Source organism: Dermacentor albipictus, chromosome 1 (assembly GCF_038994185.2).
Source record: "Dermacentor albipictus isolate Rhodes 1998 colony chromosome 1, USDA_Dalb.pri_finalv2, whole genome shotgun sequence".
NCBI classification, from domain to species: domain Eukaryota; kingdom Metazoa; phylum Arthropoda; class Arachnida; order Ixodida; family Ixodidae; genus Dermacentor; species Dermacentor albipictus.
In genome coordinates this window covers 461146814-461165678 of record NC_091821.1, presented here as the reverse complement: position 1 = coordinate 461165678, position 18865 = coordinate 461146814, and the positions used below count along the sequence as shown (strand labels likewise).

Sequence of the window (18865 nt, the reverse complement as noted above, 5' to 3'; positions counted from 1 at the left end):
CCGGAGTCTTCCACTACAGCGTGCTTCATAATCAGAAAGTGGTTTTGGCATGTAAAACCCCATAATTTAATTATTCTTTTTTTTAAAGAAGCGCTAGGCCGGTATTGTGCCTTCAACGGGCTTGGCGCTATCAGGCAAAACTGATGCAAGTCAAGTGTGTTGCTGTTGCGACATTCCAGTCAATCCTATACGGCACCAAGTAAGCCAAGAAGCAGTATCTGAAGCAGGCCAGCCCTATATCCATCGCGTGTGTCCGTATCATCGCACCTCTTCTGGTGCAACGCCCAGTGGTTTACAATATGTGCTCGCGTACGTACACGCAGCTCTTCTATTCCACGATCAAAGAAGCCCCGCCGGTGAAGCGAGTATGCCGTCTTCTTCTTTTTCTCCCTCCCCCTCTCTCTCTGGAGCGTGAAGAAACCCGTCTGCTTCTCGCCACTCGTTTCGCACCGTCTGCTTCGCATCGTCTGCTGCGAGCACGTCTACGAAAACCGAGGAAAAAGAAGAGGAAGCTGACGTGCATCTAATTTAGTTAATTTAGCGTTCAGCACGACACCACGACCTGCGCTAACGTTGGCGGTTGCGACGTCATTCCGGCAATCTCCCCAGGGCGTGCTGACAGATGCGCGGGTGCTCTAACCATTGGTCACACTGTATCCGCACCACGGCTCCCCCGCCACATCTCGCCGGCTCTGAGTGAACGGGGAGAAACGAAAACAAAATTGAAGAAAAAAAAACGAAAGCGCAATCAAAAATGGCAACAAAAAAGCAGACGACAAGATTAAGAGGTAAGCAGGCGGCGAGAAAGGGTGAGGGAGAGAGTAGCAGACGACGGGCCGTGCGTACACACAGACAGCGAGCGTGTGACCCCGCATCGCCGCGATTCAAGAAGAAGAAGAAGAAGGAGGATGGGGAGTGGCGAGGCATTGGACGGCCGAATTGGGTCTTCCTCACCGGGCGGCCCAGAAAAAGCATGGGCGCCGCGCGGTCCTGTCAGTCGTACACCGCGCGCGAGATCTCGCACACTGCACGAGTAGCAGCAGACGACGCACACTCAACGCATCGAGAACCAGCGGACGCTTCTGCTTTCTTTTTTTCGCAACGACCGTCACCACTACCTGTACGAATCTCGTCGTATCCGCAGTCGCTGACGACGCCAACGCATGCAGTAACTGGCCCGGTGCATATATATATTACACGCAAGAACAAACTCGGTGTTTCTTTCGCTGCTCGCGCTGCTTGTGGTGCCGTGTGCGTGCAAAACCAGCCGACTGCGTCTGCTCAAGGAGTGATTCGCCCATCTCGTTTACGCCATCGCACCGGTCTGTAGTATTGCTGTTATTCTGCGAGCTTCTGCGCTGAGAAGTGACTGTATTAGGACAGTTTAAGAGAGCGGCTCTGATTGAGTTTCCGGCACTGATTGAACACCCTTCGGACTTGTGACGTGTTACTCGCCGACCAGCTACAGAGGTCGTCGCTGCTGTCTTGACCCCTCTCACCCACCCGCGTCAACGCACACCGAGGTAAGCGATTCGACGAGCGTCGCTCGTTGTTGAAACGTGACGCCGGTGCTATCTTTTTAAGAAAAAGGGAGAGGAGCTTCTACGAGTAGCAGTAGGGTGGTGAAGAAAGTCGTGGTACATGCTTCATTCAAGTCCCCCCTAAGTCCAACGGTGATTTGTCACGAATGTACAAAGAAAATGGGCTAGTCCCGTTCTTTAGACAAGGAACACGATTGAAATATTTGTGCGCTGTCTCTATATCCTAATGGTATTTGAGAGCTAGAGAGCGTTCAGTACTTTCTCACGACACATACTTGCTCCTGTCGCAGAATGATTCATTTATTTCGTTTACCACCACTGCATCCCAAGGGAGTGTAAACATTCTAGGCATTTCCTAACGTGGCAGTGGATTTTTTTTTACTTTATGTTTTTTTTTTGCGCCGAGTGTTCCTACTTAGAAGAATATCTGTGAGGTTCACTTTGCATATTTAAGCATGACATGAAAGGCTAGAATTTGTTTCGAAAAAGTTATTTTCCCTCAACATGCACGTAATTTCTAAACGTTGCCGAAAACCTAGACGTGGCCGTTGTCTAAACGTTGCCAGCAGAGAAACGAGTCGACGCGTTTTGTTCATTTATGGCGAGCAACGCAAAAATACCTGCATCCTGCACGATCAAGATTAGGCTTTTTGTTGGTGATTTTGGTACAGAGTTGTAAAATGTTAACAGGTTTGGTCTCGGGGTTAAAGGATTAAGCGAAATGAATTCCATGAAATCTGCTGTTGCCGCCCGCAAAACGATCTAATGCGCCTTCCGGTGCATTGACGCGTGTCCTGCGAAGAAACAACACTACGGCATTATTCGGTAATCCTGGAGTGCTACTAACTACTAAATCCCTATGTATAACGCTAAAACGTCCCAGTAATCTCGTTCGTCTCTATCGCGAGCATTACCTTCTGGTAAAGGCATCCCTAATGATGTCGGGACGCACAAACATAGCGCAGAACAAGGAAAGGTCGGCTAGAAATCGCTCCCTTCACGTCAGAGGGCTGGGAAGCGAGATAACGATTTTAAAGCAAACAAGAAATAACAGAAAGAAAAATAATGAAGCACCCTTGAACATCACGTAATCATAAAAAACCCGGCTTCCTTGTGCAGTAACGGAGATGAACATACGCCTGTCTTCATTCATGGTTGGTTTTTCATCGTATAAAGGCAACAGAACGATTTCTGAGCCCCCGCCAGTTCGAAAATGGACCACTGAAAGTATCAGCATTTTTTACGTGCTCGCACGTCTTCCTAAGTGATTACGCAACAACTGCTGAAGGGCGCCAAACAACAAACAATTCGAGAAAAAAAAAAACACTGACGATTGCGATATATATACTCCCTAATGCGAAATATGTGCGCAGGTCTCTACTTGATTATATTTCGCGATATGTTGATGCAAAGAATTTTAGAGACACTTATAGCAGAGTCGCCGATCGTCGAACATCTGATCTGCGGTTTAAGCAGGTCGGCTTTTATACATGACTGGGTGAAGGTACCAGAGTAACCACTGGTGCCACGTGGTTTCAGTAGGTACTACACAATTCGCGCCACGCGTATACAGCCACATTACAAAACAATCGCAAACCATAACAATCGAAACAAGTGCGAACGAGAGCAAACCAATCTAACCAAACAAGCGCGAGTGACAGCTGACGCGAGCAGACGATAGTACGAAACGAGCGGTGCGGCTGACACTAGATACGAGTACGCATCGAGCGGTCGGGCGGGTCCGCATGACACCAGTTTCCCGCGTGCACGTCACTCAAGGGACCGCTCTCATTAGTCTACGCCGTTCGCGGCTGGTGTCTTCAATCTCCCGCTACGCGTTCGCTCTTTCATCTTTCGCTTTGCTCGTTCGCTCGGTTACGCCGCCAACGCCACCGCCGACGCCGACACCGACGCTCGTCGCAGCAACGGGCGGCTGAGTTTCGCTAGAAAAAAGTCACGTAAATATAGCTATGCACCATAGTGTTTCTGATGCTGAGTTTTGCATGGGTAATCAGGCGCTAACCATTAAAATCATTACGTGAGGAAACGAGCCACCCGGAAAGAGAGACATACACATGCGTCGGATAGAGTGGAAAGCGCTAAATGACGACGCTGTTACGACATGTTCCTCACGATACGCAATTCGTGAGGAACAATTAACCTAACCTAATTAACCGAATTAACAATTCTGAAATTAACCTAAACACACTTTAAGCTTTCCGCGCTAGTCGCCTGTAACATGGCCCGTTTTCTCTCCAAATATAAAATTCCTGCCATCCTTTGGGCGTTCTCTCAGGTCAGCGAGGGAATATTGTAAGCGTTTCACATAGCACCTGTAAGCGGGCCGGAAACGAGGTTTTTTCACAATTTTCATTCGGACCCTAATTAACCCAGACATTCCCAAATCAGCCTGCGTATTACCGCTAACATGACCCGCATTTCGAAGTATAAACTTGGTGAATACCGGTTTCGAGCGCCTATAGTCCGACTAACAGATTCACTGTAGAAAAGAAATGTGGTTCCGGTAAACTGACGCTCCATTCAGTACGACCGCCACTTCACTGGCCAAACAGTAATGTTCACAGAAGCATTGCCTCACGAAGCCATGGTCGTGTTAACACGTTGTAGAGTATGCCACACGCAAACCACATTTTCCGTGCATAAATGGGCATGTTTTCTGCAGGTCGACCTGTGCAATACAGTGCACCGTTTTTCGCGTAATAATGAGCTGATTAACGTCATCACCGCGTTGGAGTTACGGCAAAACTGCAACTCCGTACCGCTGGTTTAACTTCTCGAGTGACCACAGAAAGGATTCATCAGCAGCGTGTTCTACCACAAACATAAAGCTGGAATCAGGGCCCGTATTCACGAAAACGCCTTACGCCGCAATTGTTCCTAAGAGAAAACTTAAGCCGATCCCAATGCTGGACACATCATTAGCGAAAGCGGCCAGCCAATGGCAAAGAGCACTTACGAATGAAACGTGAATTCGACCCCAGAAAGCGAAGAATCTCGACTAGGAAATTAAGTTTGAGCGAACTCTCATTAAGAGATATTTGTGTTTGGTAATGAGACTTCCAAATTGCATGACATACCGCATGATAATTAGCTAATAAATTCGGAATTGGAGCGCAATCTTTGAATACCACCGGCGCCTATACCTGTGGCCGGCGAAATGTCTTTCTAGGCTTTCAGGCAACTACACGGCTGTATTGAAAACCAGTTTTTATGGGCATCGTGCCGTGATTATGACTCAGTGTTCATATCGTCTCTTGTCGAAATAAACTTTTTCTAAACACATCACTCTCGCGTGATTACATACGCTATACTCCGTTCCATACACAGCAGTCAACGTTGTGGAAGCTACGCAAGAAGTTCGGTCATGAAAAGTTATCAGTCTGCGCGTTCCATCTCTGCTTCGCTGGACGTCAACAGCGTTCGCTCGCGCGAGCAATCACGTGACGCTCCTCGCGACAGGTTGCAAATAAAAAAAACTCGAGCAGAACAACAAAAATAAAAATTAACTAAAACAACGCATTAGAACCAGTGTACCACAGTGGGTTTGTTTGTAAGGGTTAAAACTTGTTTAATTCAATGCTTATAAAAAATGGCCGCGCACAGTTGCGGGAAAAAACATCGAACTATATCCAAGTGCTAATGAAACCACTGCAATATGTCTCCCTCTAGCCTCCACAGCGCTGACTGCTGTATGTACGGAACGGAGTATAGGCACCGGGCACGTCAGCGCACAGGGCGTGACAGCGTTTCTGGCACTGATTGTGCCACGTTCTGCAACTTCGCACAGTGCCAGAAGCGCTGTCGGCTGCATACTTTGACGCCTTCACTGCCGAGCCTCCCGAAATTGGAATCGTACGATAAAACTATCTTTGTAAAGCGATGACCTGAGAATACTGCTTTTGCATATCAATATAGACAGTGGACGTGTTTGTCCCTGAAGAATCACAGCCCAATTTTCAGCGAAACTCCTTCTCTCGAGCAGTTGCACTAAGAATTCTGGTCACCTATATAGAGCACACGTTTTAAAACGCTGCCTGTGCATGACTCTCCCGCTTCAAACGATGCACGCCTGTAAGGTGTTCGAGTGCTCGAATAAGAAATATCCTTGGGAAAAATTGTACTTCACTCACACATTATGAACTTCGCTTGCGCATCAGCCATAATATTTCCCTCAATTAGAACAAATTTGATCTCGTTGGCTGCGGTAGTTTTTCATGTATGGCTAGCTGACTTGTGTACCATTCTAAAGACTACACATAGCGTTTTAGAGCGCTTGAATAGTAATTTACCACAAATACCTTAGTGAACTCCACACATCTTGAACGTTGCCTACACATCACCCACAATCTGCCCCATATTTGAAGGAAATATAAACAAGATGACAAGCTCAGGCGCCGAGATAATTATGGCCTTAGAACTTGAGCCGCATAGTCTGCGGGGAAAAAATCTATAGGAACGCCGGATCGCATGTACGGTCAAATATCAAGGTGTTCGGCACCCTTGGGCGCTATAACGTAAAACTATTCCAAGCTTTTCTATTCCAATTCATCAATCAGCCCACCGCGATTGGTGAAGCACTTTTTTGGACCACCCCCACTTCACCTGTCTGTCACGCGACGTCATGAAAACCGCGATAGCTTCCCATCTGATGTGACGTGTACACACTTATTATGCATAGTTTGACTGAACAAAACAAAAATAATTATTTCTGATTCGACGCCTTTTTGCCATTAGCCCTCGGCAATTGGTCAAACGTTTTCGGGCTGCACCCACTTCACTCACCCACTGCCTCTCACGCGATGTCACAAAACCGCAAACACTTACCGCGTCAAAGCGACTCGTACGCGTTAAAGATGCATTAATATACCGAACAAAACTGATTTTTCTTCTAAATAGCCACAGGCGGCCCCGTTCCGAAAGGAATAAGAGATGGCTGCCGCCGATCACTCAGGCACTGGCTACTCGCACCTGCCGGAGAGCATGGGTTTATTTGCGTATAACAAAGCTTTTTGCGTGGCTGTGTAACGTTTTCAAGCACTTTCGGCCCGTTTGCGACCTCATTCTACCAATGCTTCTTTGCTGAGGATCCCTTTTAGTGTAATTCTTAAGCTTTTGTTGCATGACGCCGTGATTTTCGACCAGCCATCAGAAGCTAAGTAAGGGAAAGCGGACCAATCGCAGACGCCGGCCCCACCCTCTTGATCCGGTTATCGATATTCAGTGCAGTGGCTCGGCCCCATCGTATCCCTCTCCCACTTGAGCATGATCCTCGCCTCTTGTGAGCCAATTCAATAAGACAAGCTGTTCAGAGCAGGCAATGTTATTCGTTTTTCAAGCAAACAAAAGTGACCTCCCATGAACATGGAGAGCGTTTGATTGGTTTGTTCAAACAACCCTGCTGGTGAGCCCCCGATGCTTGCGTCAGCGGTTACGCAAATTTGAAGTCATGAGATTGTAATAAAGACATACTGGAATAGTTTTACATTATAGGGCCCGTGGTTTCGCAGTACACAGTATATTATTGGACCCGAGGCATGCAGTACAACCGAAGGCGTGGGTCGGCCGACCCTGGTAATGCTATCGCATTACAGTAGCTGAATTGTAGAATGTGGACCTAGATTCATTGCCTCTTTCTGCAGTGTTGACGTCGATGCCACAACAAGTATGACGTAGTGGGGTGTCTCTCACACAGCTAGGGCACGGAGAAGGACAGCACAAAGATTACCTTTGACCTCACCGTAAAGGAGTTCGGAGAGAAAACACTTACGTAGTGCCGCTGGTTTATGCGTCCCAAATGGGGTCCTTAAAGTTCAACGCCACCGAAAAGGGCATATACCAACGACTTGATTGGTAAGCGCAGTTGTTCATAACTTTTGCAATTGGTGCAGACGCGTTAAACGTCAAGCGTTACGAATAGAGGGTGTGAGGAAAGCCGTGACGGGCATGAATATCCTCGAATGCGATGACGATCGTTCACATCGCTAAACGATTGACGTCAATTTAATTAATGATTTTGTATTGCTTCAATACAAGTGATGTCAGCGCGTGTGCATGGAATTAACATAGCATCTACATAACACAAGCAAGGTATCTACATAACATTACATTATGTCTGCATTACCGGAACACGTTTAGTACCCACACCAACAGCATCATCGACGAAACTTCGCGTCCACCGATTCCGGTACACTGAATGTGATATATATATATGTATATATGTATATATATATATATATATATATATATATATATATATATATATATATATATATATATATATATATATATATATATATATATATATATATATATATGTATATATATATATATATATATATATATATATATATATATATATATATATATATAACTTTCTGGATAAAACGTCGAAAGTATGAGACGAGTCCAATGAAGCTGCGCAGTTCTTTTGCACGAAGTGGGCGTGGAAAGTTGAGCACCGCGGAAATTTTATCCGGATCGGGCTGGATGCCGTCTTTGCTAACGAGATGACCCAGGACTTTAATCGTTGTGCTAGCGAAGCGGCACTTCCTCGTGTTCAGTTGAAGTCCGGCATTAGAAAGGCATGTGAGCACTTCATCTAAGCGTTGCAGATGGTCAGTGAAAGTCGAGGAAAACACGACGATGTCGTCGAGGTAACATAGACAAGTTTTCCACTTGAGGCCGCGAAGAACCGTGTCGATCATTCTTTCAAATGTGGTGGGAGCATTGCATAGACCGAAAGGCATTACATTAAACTCATAAAGACCATCCGGAGCAGAAAAGGCGGTCTTTTCTTTGTCCGCTTCATGCATTGGAATTTGCCAATATCCGCAGCGAAGATGAAGGCTGGAAAAATATTGCGCGCCTTGCAACGAATCAAGGGCGTCATCGATACGGGGCATCGGATATACATCCTTACGGGTGATCTCGTTTAGCGCACGTTAGTCAACACAAAATCGTACCGATCCATCCTTCTTCTGCACTAAAACGACGGGTGATGACCAAGCACTGGCGGAGGGACGTATGACGTTTCTTTTCAGCATATCGGCGACGTTCTCCTCGATGATTTTGCGTTCGGCCAAAGAGACTCGGTAAGGACGACGGCGTACAATAGTCTGGCCATCGGTGTCGATGCGATGGAAGGCAACGGAAGTCTGTCCGAGTGCCAAAGCATCCATATCAAAGGAGGCCTGGTGCTTCGTAAGCAATTTTAGCAACGCTTCATGTTGAGCAGCAGTAAGGTCAGGACTTATCACGTAAGCAAGGCCAGATGCAGCAGATTTGTCCTGTCGAGGAAGAGCTTGCGAGGCGGCAAGAGGAAGCAGGGAGACTGGTTGGGTATCCACATAACAGGTCACTGCGGAGCCTTGAGGTAGGAGGATTGTCTCAGTGGTCGCGTTTAAAGCGATGATTAACGCAGAGCTTTCTTTGAACCGCACCAGGCAGGAAGCGAAGACAATCCCACGGGCAAGCCAGCGACCGTAAGGAGTGATGAACACGTCGCCATTGGTGATGTCCGTAAAGAGAGACTTAGGACTTGCTCGTGGCCGGGAGGCAGTACAGAATCGGCAGCAGTGAGAAAACGCAGTCGTGGCTCATCGGCACTCCCGCTGCAATGAACTGTCTCGGTCATATGGACTACACGTTGACGGCAAGAGATTAAAGCGGACGCTGACGAGAGAAAGTCCCAACCTAAAATTAGTTCATGAGCGCACGGGAATAAAATCGCGAACTTAATGTGATGACAGATACCATCAATGAAGACGCGTGCTGTACATTGGGCTGATGGTCGAATGACTGCTCCATTAGCCCCAATCAGGGATGATCCAATATAAGGCGTCTTCACTTTCCGCAGACGAGTGCACAGGTCCGCACGCATAACAGATATAGTAGCTCCCGTGTCAATCAGAGCTAACAAAGGCACACCCTCCACAGACACCAATAACATGTTCGAAGGACGTTCAGGAGGACTTGGAGCACTTCGCGGCGATGCAGTTTTCCCTCCAAAAACCGCACTGGTTAGTTTTCCGGTCGCTGGACATGGAGTTGGGAGACAGGTCGAAGTGGCGAAACAGAACGTCGGAGCGGCGATGGGGAGCGGCGTCTCGAGGCACGTGTGTTGAGTGCGGTATTGGAGAAGTCGGCCGGAGATGGAGATCGGCGAACGGGAGGATTATCGTCATAAGTGCGGTAAACGTGAGGAGGTGGCTCATCGCGTTCAAAGGCCGCGTAACCACGACGTTCGTCTTGCTGGCGGCGTCGGCAAAACCGGGAGATATGTCCTCGAAACCCACAGTAGTAGCAGATAGGCCTCGACGAACGCCAGGCAGAGTAGTAAGGTGGGTTCGGAGCTCGGGTGACTAAAGGTGCCAGGTGATCGTGAACAGGCGCAGGTGGTGTTATTGGAGACGGCGCGGCTGGCATTGCAGCAATCTGGGCGTAAGAAGCCGGTTGTGGGCAAGGAGAAGCGTTGGTATGCTGGGCGTTCTGCAGGGAGGCCAATTCCTCCTTAATAATACCGCGCAGGTCAGTAGAAGCAGGTTGGACGTCAGCGCTGCTGCAAGGGCGTGAGCCATGCGCTTGCAATTCCTCACGAATTATGGCTCGAATGATAGACCGGAACTCAATACTGTTTGCCAGGGGGTTGTCGGAAAAGTCCGGTTGCAAGCGGATTGATTGCAGGGCGTCGAGGCGCTGACAGACGGAGACGACGTCCGACACCGTCGAAGGGTTTTGAGCGGCGAGTGCGTTGAAGGCAGTAGATCCGATACCCTTAAGAAGGTCTCGCACGCGATCAGGTTCTGGCATGGCACTGTCGACACGGCGGCAAAGCGCGAGGATGTCCTCAGTGGACGAGGTATACGACTCGCCATAATGCTGGACGCGCTCAGACAGCCTCTTTTTCGCAACTTCCGAACGAACCATGGGTGTGCCGAAAATCCGCCGGAGCTGCTCCCTGAAAGACGACCAATCACGGAAGTCTTTCTCATGATTCAGGAACCATGTCTTGGCTACTTGAGAGACGTAAAATGGCACGTTATTTAACCTCGATGTCTCCTTCCAGTTGTTGCATTCGCTGACACGATCGTAGTTGTCGAGCCAGTCTTCAACGCCCTCACCAGGCAAGCCAGAGAAGACTTCAGGATCGCGATACCGGTTGTTGGCAGGGCTGGGATTGGGGGTGGCTGGCACTTGAACCGAGATGGTGGACGCTGCGGTCTGGTCTTGTGACATGGCGGCCTCTTGGCGTAAGCGGCGTCCCGAACGTAGCTGCAGGAGAGATCTTGAAGTGGATTGAGGTCGAAGGGATCTTAAAGCGCCTCCACCACTTGAAATACCACGGTCGAGACGACGCTTTATTCCAAGAAGAAAAAATGGCGCCGATGCGAAAACGAACACGAGCCGATGATTGATGATGACTTTGTACAGATGAAGATGAAGTCCGCATAAATGCTTACAATATATATATAATTCTTCTGGGGCCGCATCCACAAAGCTTTTCGTAAGTGCTGTTTTTCATTTGCTGATCGCCTTAGCTAATATGTCCGATATCACTATTGGCTGGCACGAAGGCTTTTAGCGTAAGAACGTTTTGTGAATACGGTCGCTGGTTCGCATGCATTAGCGCATTTGCGCATGGAGGTGCCTACTTCGTAACGAAGAAAGTGTCGGCACGTAATGCCAATACGAAACCATGGGACTGACAATCCAACGGGGCCTTCGAAATGAGCACGGGCGAGCCAAGAGTCTCCTGATGAGCCCAGTCTTTCCGGCAACCCAGTGTATGTCACTATCCTCAAGGCGATGCTTAACCCGCTAAGCCAGGCAATCAGTTTGATCACCCCAAGAGCTGCACGGCTAGCCGGCTTCGCCAAAGCCGTCAGTCACGTGGAACCTTTGGCGTGTGGGGGGCTGGATAGGTGTAACACGTGGGGTTGAAACAACGCTCCAATGTCAACAGATGTATTTGCATAAGCGGATGACGAACAACCTGTTCTCTTGTCTCTTCGCAGTCAATCGAGAATCCGAAATGTGTACACAACGACTCGCTTCGAGGATAAGTATGGGGCGCGCGATGTCATCAACCCAGCCCAGAATAAGGCAGAGACTACTAAAGGCGGCCATCGTCGTCTGCATAAGCTGTACTGAATGTTGCATAAGTAAGAACACTAGCTATACACGACTCTGTCAGCTAAATCGCTGGCTTATTTCCGCCCAATTAAAGCACAGAGATAGCGACATGCGGTGCATTTAGTGTCATATGACTTTTGCGATTAATACTTGCCTCGTTCGTTCACAATAGAGCCGGAATGTGCGACGTCTATGACGATGCTACTAAAACAATAATGGCAATTTTGCTTGAACAGAATGGTGGCGCCATCTGTCACCGATATGGCCAATGGCGCTTTCCACCAGAGGCGGGGCGGACGACGCCCCCTTATAATTGCAGCTTAATTTATGTTTTACTGACGTCGCCACAGACGGTGCGTAACTACGACTTTATTGTGAAGTAGAGAGATAGTACACCCGCCGTGGTTTCTTAGTGGTTATGGTGTTGTGCTGCTAGGCAGGAGGTTGCGGGATCGAATATAAGGCCACGGCGACCGCATACCGACGGGAGCGAAGTGCGAAGACACCCGTGTACTTAGATTTAGGTGCACGATAAAGAACCCCAGGTTGTCGAAATTTCCGGAGTGCCCCTCTACGGTGTGCCTCATAATGAGATCCTAGTTATGGCACGTAAAACACCATAGTTTTTTTACAAAGATAGTGAGAACCGTTTATTGGAACAAAATGCAGAGAGGTCGGTCGGAGGCACATTGCTGTAGCCAGTTACGTAGCGCTGTGGGAAGGGGAAGAGGGAAGTAAAGAGCAGTTGAAAGCGCAGTATTGAACTGAATCCGCCGCATATTGCTACTTCCGCGGTAAATTCAAGCGGAAATCTTCCAGCTGTCTAGCTGAAAGGGTCATGTATGGCACTCCTTCATATGCAACCCTCAGTACACGAGTAGGCAATGCAAACGCAGGCAAGACACCTGCACCGCGACATCGAGTCACGAGACAACCGACGCGAAACCGAGCGTTTCCTTTCTCAGCGTACTTCTGTATAAGGTTGGTTTGCAAAGAAGTCCGTAGCAAACATCGAAGAGGACGCGTTACATGTCTTCCACTTTCCAAGATGCTAGCTACCGACGAGACAAAAGCCGCCGTAACGGCTGGCCGAACAGTGCGCTGCTTGCGTGACGATGACGGCTCGTGCCTCGCGCATAATTACGTGTCGTTCCGGCTGTCCGTCTTTCGGGCTTAAAATGACCCCCCGGCGGCTTCTAGGGGCGTTGCTTTTTATTATTTGTTTACCGCGCGCGCGCTTGTAGGGCTTCGGAAGCTCTACCCGCTGGGTCACACCTGGCCTTACACTCAGTGAAGTATGACGCCATGGCAGTCAGATTCCTTCGAAGCCGCTAGACAGACGGACGTAACAGTTTTGTAGTCGTGCTCACTTGTAGGGTGTCTTGAGCTGGAATTTTCCTCGTCAGCTTGCGCCGTCTTTGCCAAGCCGTAAGCTCGTAGAAGCCTCCCAACTCGTTTCTCTGCATCTTATATACATGTACCGACCATATATATATATATATATATATATATATATATATATATAATTTTCCTCGTTGAATCATCGACGAAAATGTAAAAGGGAGCTGAGCGGAGGGGGGGGGGAGGGGGGGCATGGCATCGCAATTTTAAAGAAATTCTTTAAGAAATAAATGCTGCAGTGACCTACTGTAGAAACGTCGTCGGCGTGTCCTTCAACAAATAAGCGGGCTTTCCGTTCATTGCATGATTGATGCTCTACTGATGAGCATAAATCGAGAACAGGTGTTATCTACCTGCGGATACCTTATGCACTGTTCTTTCTTTTTTTTCATTACATATGCCCCAAATACGTACAGCCGGACAAATATTTAACTGGACTGCGCGAGCGCCATATTTTTTGGCCTCTGGCGCTTTACGACGGAGAAAGTTTACAAGACGGCGAGCGTGAGCTCAACATTCACCACCTCGCAAATTCTCTCCGTCACAAGGTGCTGGAAGATAGAAAACGTGGCGCTCGCGTGGTCCAGCTACAGATTTGGCTGACTGTAGGTACGTACAGCCAGCGCCAAACAATACGGGCAGCAAACGGGCAAGGCCAGAAGCCTGCTGATTCTCCGGAGACGTTGCTTGGACACACGAGTTACTTGATCACATATCCCGTTTCAATGTTACTTACGTGCACCGTCAAATTCTATGCTTAGAGTTCAACTTTTCTGTGCGAGCAGCAGTTTGGGTCCGCACACAGTGGCCCTTGAATTTATCCGCGCCGGCGATAACTCGAACGGTCATTCGAAGGGCGAGCTGGTGTGCTCGTGTCGTATCTCTTCCTTTCCCGCCAGGCTGCTCACTTCCCTCGATTTGGCACGCTTCAGTTCACGCCCGTTGTTCTCGCGCTGCTTGACTCTTTCTTTTTCGCTCCCTCTGTCTCGTCCTCAGTCAACACGCGCACGGCACGCGTACCGGTATTTTTCCCAAGCCCCGCTCTCCGGGTGTGGCAGCACATAGTGAAACGAACGGAGAAAACACAACTCGCCCAAAGAGGTCCAAGCGAGAGGGCCAGCGCTGTCCTCTTTTGCCACGGCTCGTTAAACCAGCGGACGCCGGTCCGAGAAGCGCAACGCGCGGTCGGCCGCGTAAGCGATGGAGCACCGGTGGCGGGGCGTTTGGGATCCTTGCGCAACGAATTACGTGTGCCGCTGCGGATCCCCTCTCCGCCACCCTGCTCTTGTCTTCTTCTTCCTTGCGAGTCCAGTCAGCGTCGTCTCAACCTCGTGTAGCTTTCCTGAGAGCGACCCGCGCCTCCCCATCCAGTTCTCGTTTACTCGACCGAGTGCGCATGCTCGTTTGCCTTTCTTTCTTTCTTTCTTCCTTCCTTCCTTTCTTTCTTTCTTTCTTTCTTTCTTTCTTTTTGGTTCACTTTTTTACGCGGTGACCGACGCTTGAGTATGAGGATGTTACTGGACACGTCGGTTGCCTTGGGCATTCCTTTTTCTTTGATATTGCTCAATTTCTCGGTTTCTTTCATTTCCTTTCTTTCTTGCTTTCCCCCCCCCCTTTTTTTCTTCGCTTGCTCTCTCTCTCTTTCTTATCGCTTTTTTTTCGTTTCGTCATGAATGTGCGGGAAAATCGCCAGCACCGCTGGCCTGCAGCGCACTGCACGAGTAGCATTGCTTTACGTGCGCGATCAGCAGAGCATGTGCAGTGCCGTAGGGCGAGCTTCAACGTAGCGTAAGCGTGGCCTCGTTCGTTACGGCGGTGTGTTGCTCCGTAAAAATTGCGCGCTGTCTTTTTTCTTTTTTTGACAGTGCGAGATGCAATTGAATATAGCATAATCAGTTACCCAGCAAGAAAATAAAAAAGGCCTTGCCAAAGCTTCTTTCTTCTTAGAGGTTATATTTATCGTTTGCGTTTTGTACTCTTTGTAATTCGTTCGAGAACTGTCACTCTAACTACTAGGGGAAATTCTTGGCTTGAGCTTGCTCATCTGCCTTTCAGGAAGCTGCGAAGTTCATCTGTTATAAAACCGGTTAGCTTTTGCGAGCCGCTTATTGGCACGTGTGGGTATCTGTGTGTCCATCGTAGCGCGACCAATTCTTCTTTCTCGGCTAGCGTGGGCGTCGTACGAGGGTCGCTTGATAAGTGTGGTAAAAAGCAATTAAGGATACCATGTTTGCAGAAAACAATATTTTATTTTTAGACATCGTTCCGTTCCAGCTCCACACATTTCTTCCAGCGGTGCTCCATTTTTTTTTATCCCCTCAGAAAAAAAGGATCGCTCGAGGCCATTGAAGAAATCATTTACCACTGAGATAACCTCTTCATCTGAAGAAAATTTCTTTCCACCGAGCCAATTCTTCAGGTTTGAAAAGGTGAGAAGGCATGGGGCCCAATCCAGAGAACAGGGTGGAGAGGCGCTACCTCGAAGTCTAACTCGTGCAGTTTGGCCGCAACAAGCGACCTGTGGGACAGAGCATTCTCATGGTGAAAGAGGAGTTCTTTTCGTGCTAACCCAGGTCATCTAAGGCGCAATTCTTTCTTTAGTTGATATAAAGGTGTTGCATGATATGTCCTGTTATCATTTTGTTATTTTGTAAGTAGTCTACAAAGATTATTCTCAGCGAATGCCAAAAGACAGTCGCCATCACCTTTCCGGCTGGACAAACAGTCCTTGCCTTCTTTGGAGCACTTTCATCAGGCCTAGTCCATTGCTTTGGCTGCTGTTTAGACTTTGGAGTGTAATGATGTGTCCACGTCTCATCAAATGTCACAAATCAACACTAAATGTCCTGCGGATTGTAATCACGCACCAACAAACACTGCTTCGAGATGTTTGCCCTCATGCGCCTTTGGTCGATCGTCAGCAGTCGCGGCACCCAGAGTGTACATACCTTCTTCATCTGCAATTTCTCATGAAGAATATTGTGATGCCTCTCTGTCGAGATGCTTGAAATTTCAGCTATCTCATGTAATGTCACTCGGTGGTCTTGCGTGATAGTTCCATGAACTATCACGCGTGGTGACCTCCACTGGACATCATGGTGACCTCCACTGGACACCCTGGACGTACTTCATCTTGCGTCGAAGTTCGGCAGTGTTTTAATTCATTTATCCAGCAGTAAATGGTCTTCAGTTATGGTCCAGAGTCTCCATTACTTCATTCAACTCGGTTTTAATTTGGGCAGCCGTCCAGTGTTTTAAATAAAAATGCCAGATCACTGTTTGAAATTCACCTTTTTCCATTTTGGCGGGAATCATCACACAGCAATGGCTCTCAGAAGCTTACTAACTGTCGGTACCAGGGTAAAGAAGTTCTGCCGTCATATGTAGGGTGCTTCTTGCACGCGACCTAGAAAAAAACAGAATTGTAGAGGCATCTCTTGTATTTTTACCATGCTCATCAAACGACCCTCGTAATGTGGTGGTACCGCCTGCTCGGCCACGTTACACATCTGGATCAGCTTAGTAGATGGCAGGCTGTAGACGAGAAAGTTCCGCCTGTTAACAATCCAAAGAACTCTAGAATAATTAGAAAATTCTAGCTGACACTGACACACTTAAGGCTTTCCGTTTGCTTCATGATTTTCACTGAAATTTTAAACTTTTTAGCTATCACATAGGCTAATAGAATTTATTTAAATTGAGACAGACCGGCCGGCTCGAACTTCTGCACCCTCAGCTCCCATTCTCCACTTAAGACGGGGTACCAAATAGGGATGCAAGATTATCTGCAGGAGAGTGGATAACTGAGCCAGTTCGCATTGACTCATGGTTGATTAAAAGCTCCAGTGAACCATGAATGCAGGATAGTGGTGACGAGGATATTGGTGCGACGACACTAGTGGTCAGCACAGCAACGCTGTATGTAACATCGCCAGGCTAGTCCTGTGCCGTGTAAAAAGATTGCATGATCTGAATTGTTATTCTATATCTCGAGCGGGGTCAAAGATCCAGAATAATGTCTTCTGAGAATGGCCTGGCGTCGGTGCTTGTCAGAGAGGAGGGTTAAGTCCGTCACTTCTCCCTGTCACAAATGATAAATGTGCTGAGCGACAATGGAAATGAAAAGAAATAAAACCAGACAAAAATAAGCCAATGAGTATGGTGATGTGCTTCAAACATAACTGTTATCAAGAACAAACAAAAAGGAAAAATGAATGCGGTAACAAAATGCCATTGCGCTTAAATTGTACGGCAGCCTTATTACTTACTATTATTTCTTTAAAATGTACATGTTGACATTTTGTTCCGTTGTTTCAGCAGCCTGTACTGTGTCCCTCTGTTGGGACGTTTACTACATTTGTTTAAACGATACGCATGATCGCCAAGGTGCCTGCGCACTCAAAGCATTTGCATGATTAGGTGCGCAGAAAATATACTTGTAAAGGCACCTTCTCTAACAAAAAACATTATATTATTATTATTATTATTATTATTATTATTATTATTATTATTATTATTATTATTATTATTATAAAACTTCACGCATTTCTGATATCATGTTGTTTAATTCATGGCAGAAAAACACCGCTAAAGACACGGACAGAAGGAAGAACACAGGACCAGCACTCGTTCCATGTTCTTTTATGTGTGTTTTTAGCGTGGTTTTTCTACCATGGAAGTATACCAACGAGCTCGTCTTCAGACCCTTTCAAGTTCTGTTACTGAAATGAATAAAATAAAGCCGGGTAAATTTAGTAAACACAGCTGGGGCCCCGTCAAGAGGCAACCTTGAAGCGTTGACAGCGCCGGTGCCCTAATTGAGCTACTTTTGCAGCACTTTTATTTGGTGGCATCAAATTAAGCGCAATAAAAATGCGATCTTAAAACTTGCCCAGACTGAACCATTTACTATGATAAAGTAATGAGAGAAAGCTCCCCAAGATAAACTTTAAGTATACATTTTGCACAAGGAAGATCAGAGTGAAAAAAAAGCCAGCAGATCCCACACCCTGTAGGAATCGATGTTATGCGAAGCAGTCTGCGGGGATCCTACCAAGGTAATGAAACGACAATGAGAGCACCAACAAGATATGGCAATTTTGGTACCTCCCAAGTTAACGAAACTGTCATGAGAGCACCAACGCGTGTACCAATTTTGGTACCTACCAAGTTAATGAAACGACCATGAGAGCACCGACACGTATGACAGTTTTGGTACATACCAAGTTAACGAAACCACCATGAGAGCATCAACACGTATGCCAATTTTGGTACCTACCAAGTTAACGAAGCGACCATGAGACCAACAAAAACATATGCCAATTTTGGTACCTCCCAAGTTAACGAAACTGTCATGAGAGCACCAACGCGTGTACCAATTTTGGTACCTACCAAGTTAATGAAACGACCATGAGAGCACCGACACGTATGACAGTTTTGGTACATACCAAGTTAACGAAACCACCATGAGAGCATCAACACGTATGCCAATTTTGGTACCTACCAAGTTAACGAAGCGACCATGAGACCAACAAAAACATATGCCAATTTTGGTACCTCCCAAGTTAACGAACCAACCATGAGAGCACCGACATGTATGACAGTTTTGGTACCTACCAAGTTAACGAAACGACCATGAGAGCATCAACACGTATGCCAGTTTTGGTACCCACCAAGTTAACGAAGCGACCATGAGACCACCAGAAACATATGCCAATTTTGGTACCTCCCAAGTTAACGAACCAACCATGAGAGCACCGACACCTAGGCGG

The 18865-nt window shown here is 47.5% G+C and overlaps 1 protein-coding gene across 1 annotated transcript in view; it reads left to right on the top strand.

The window, feature by feature from the left end:
- Positions 1-907: 907 nt before the first annotated feature.
- LOC135902797 (uncharacterized) overlaps positions 908-18865 on the top strand; it is a 38931-nt gene continuing 20973 nt past the window's right edge. The window contains exon 1 of the mRNA XM_065433061.1: positions 908-1523. The gene's annotated coding sequence lies outside the window, so the exon portion shown is untranslated. The remainder of the gene's footprint in view (positions 1524-18865) is intronic.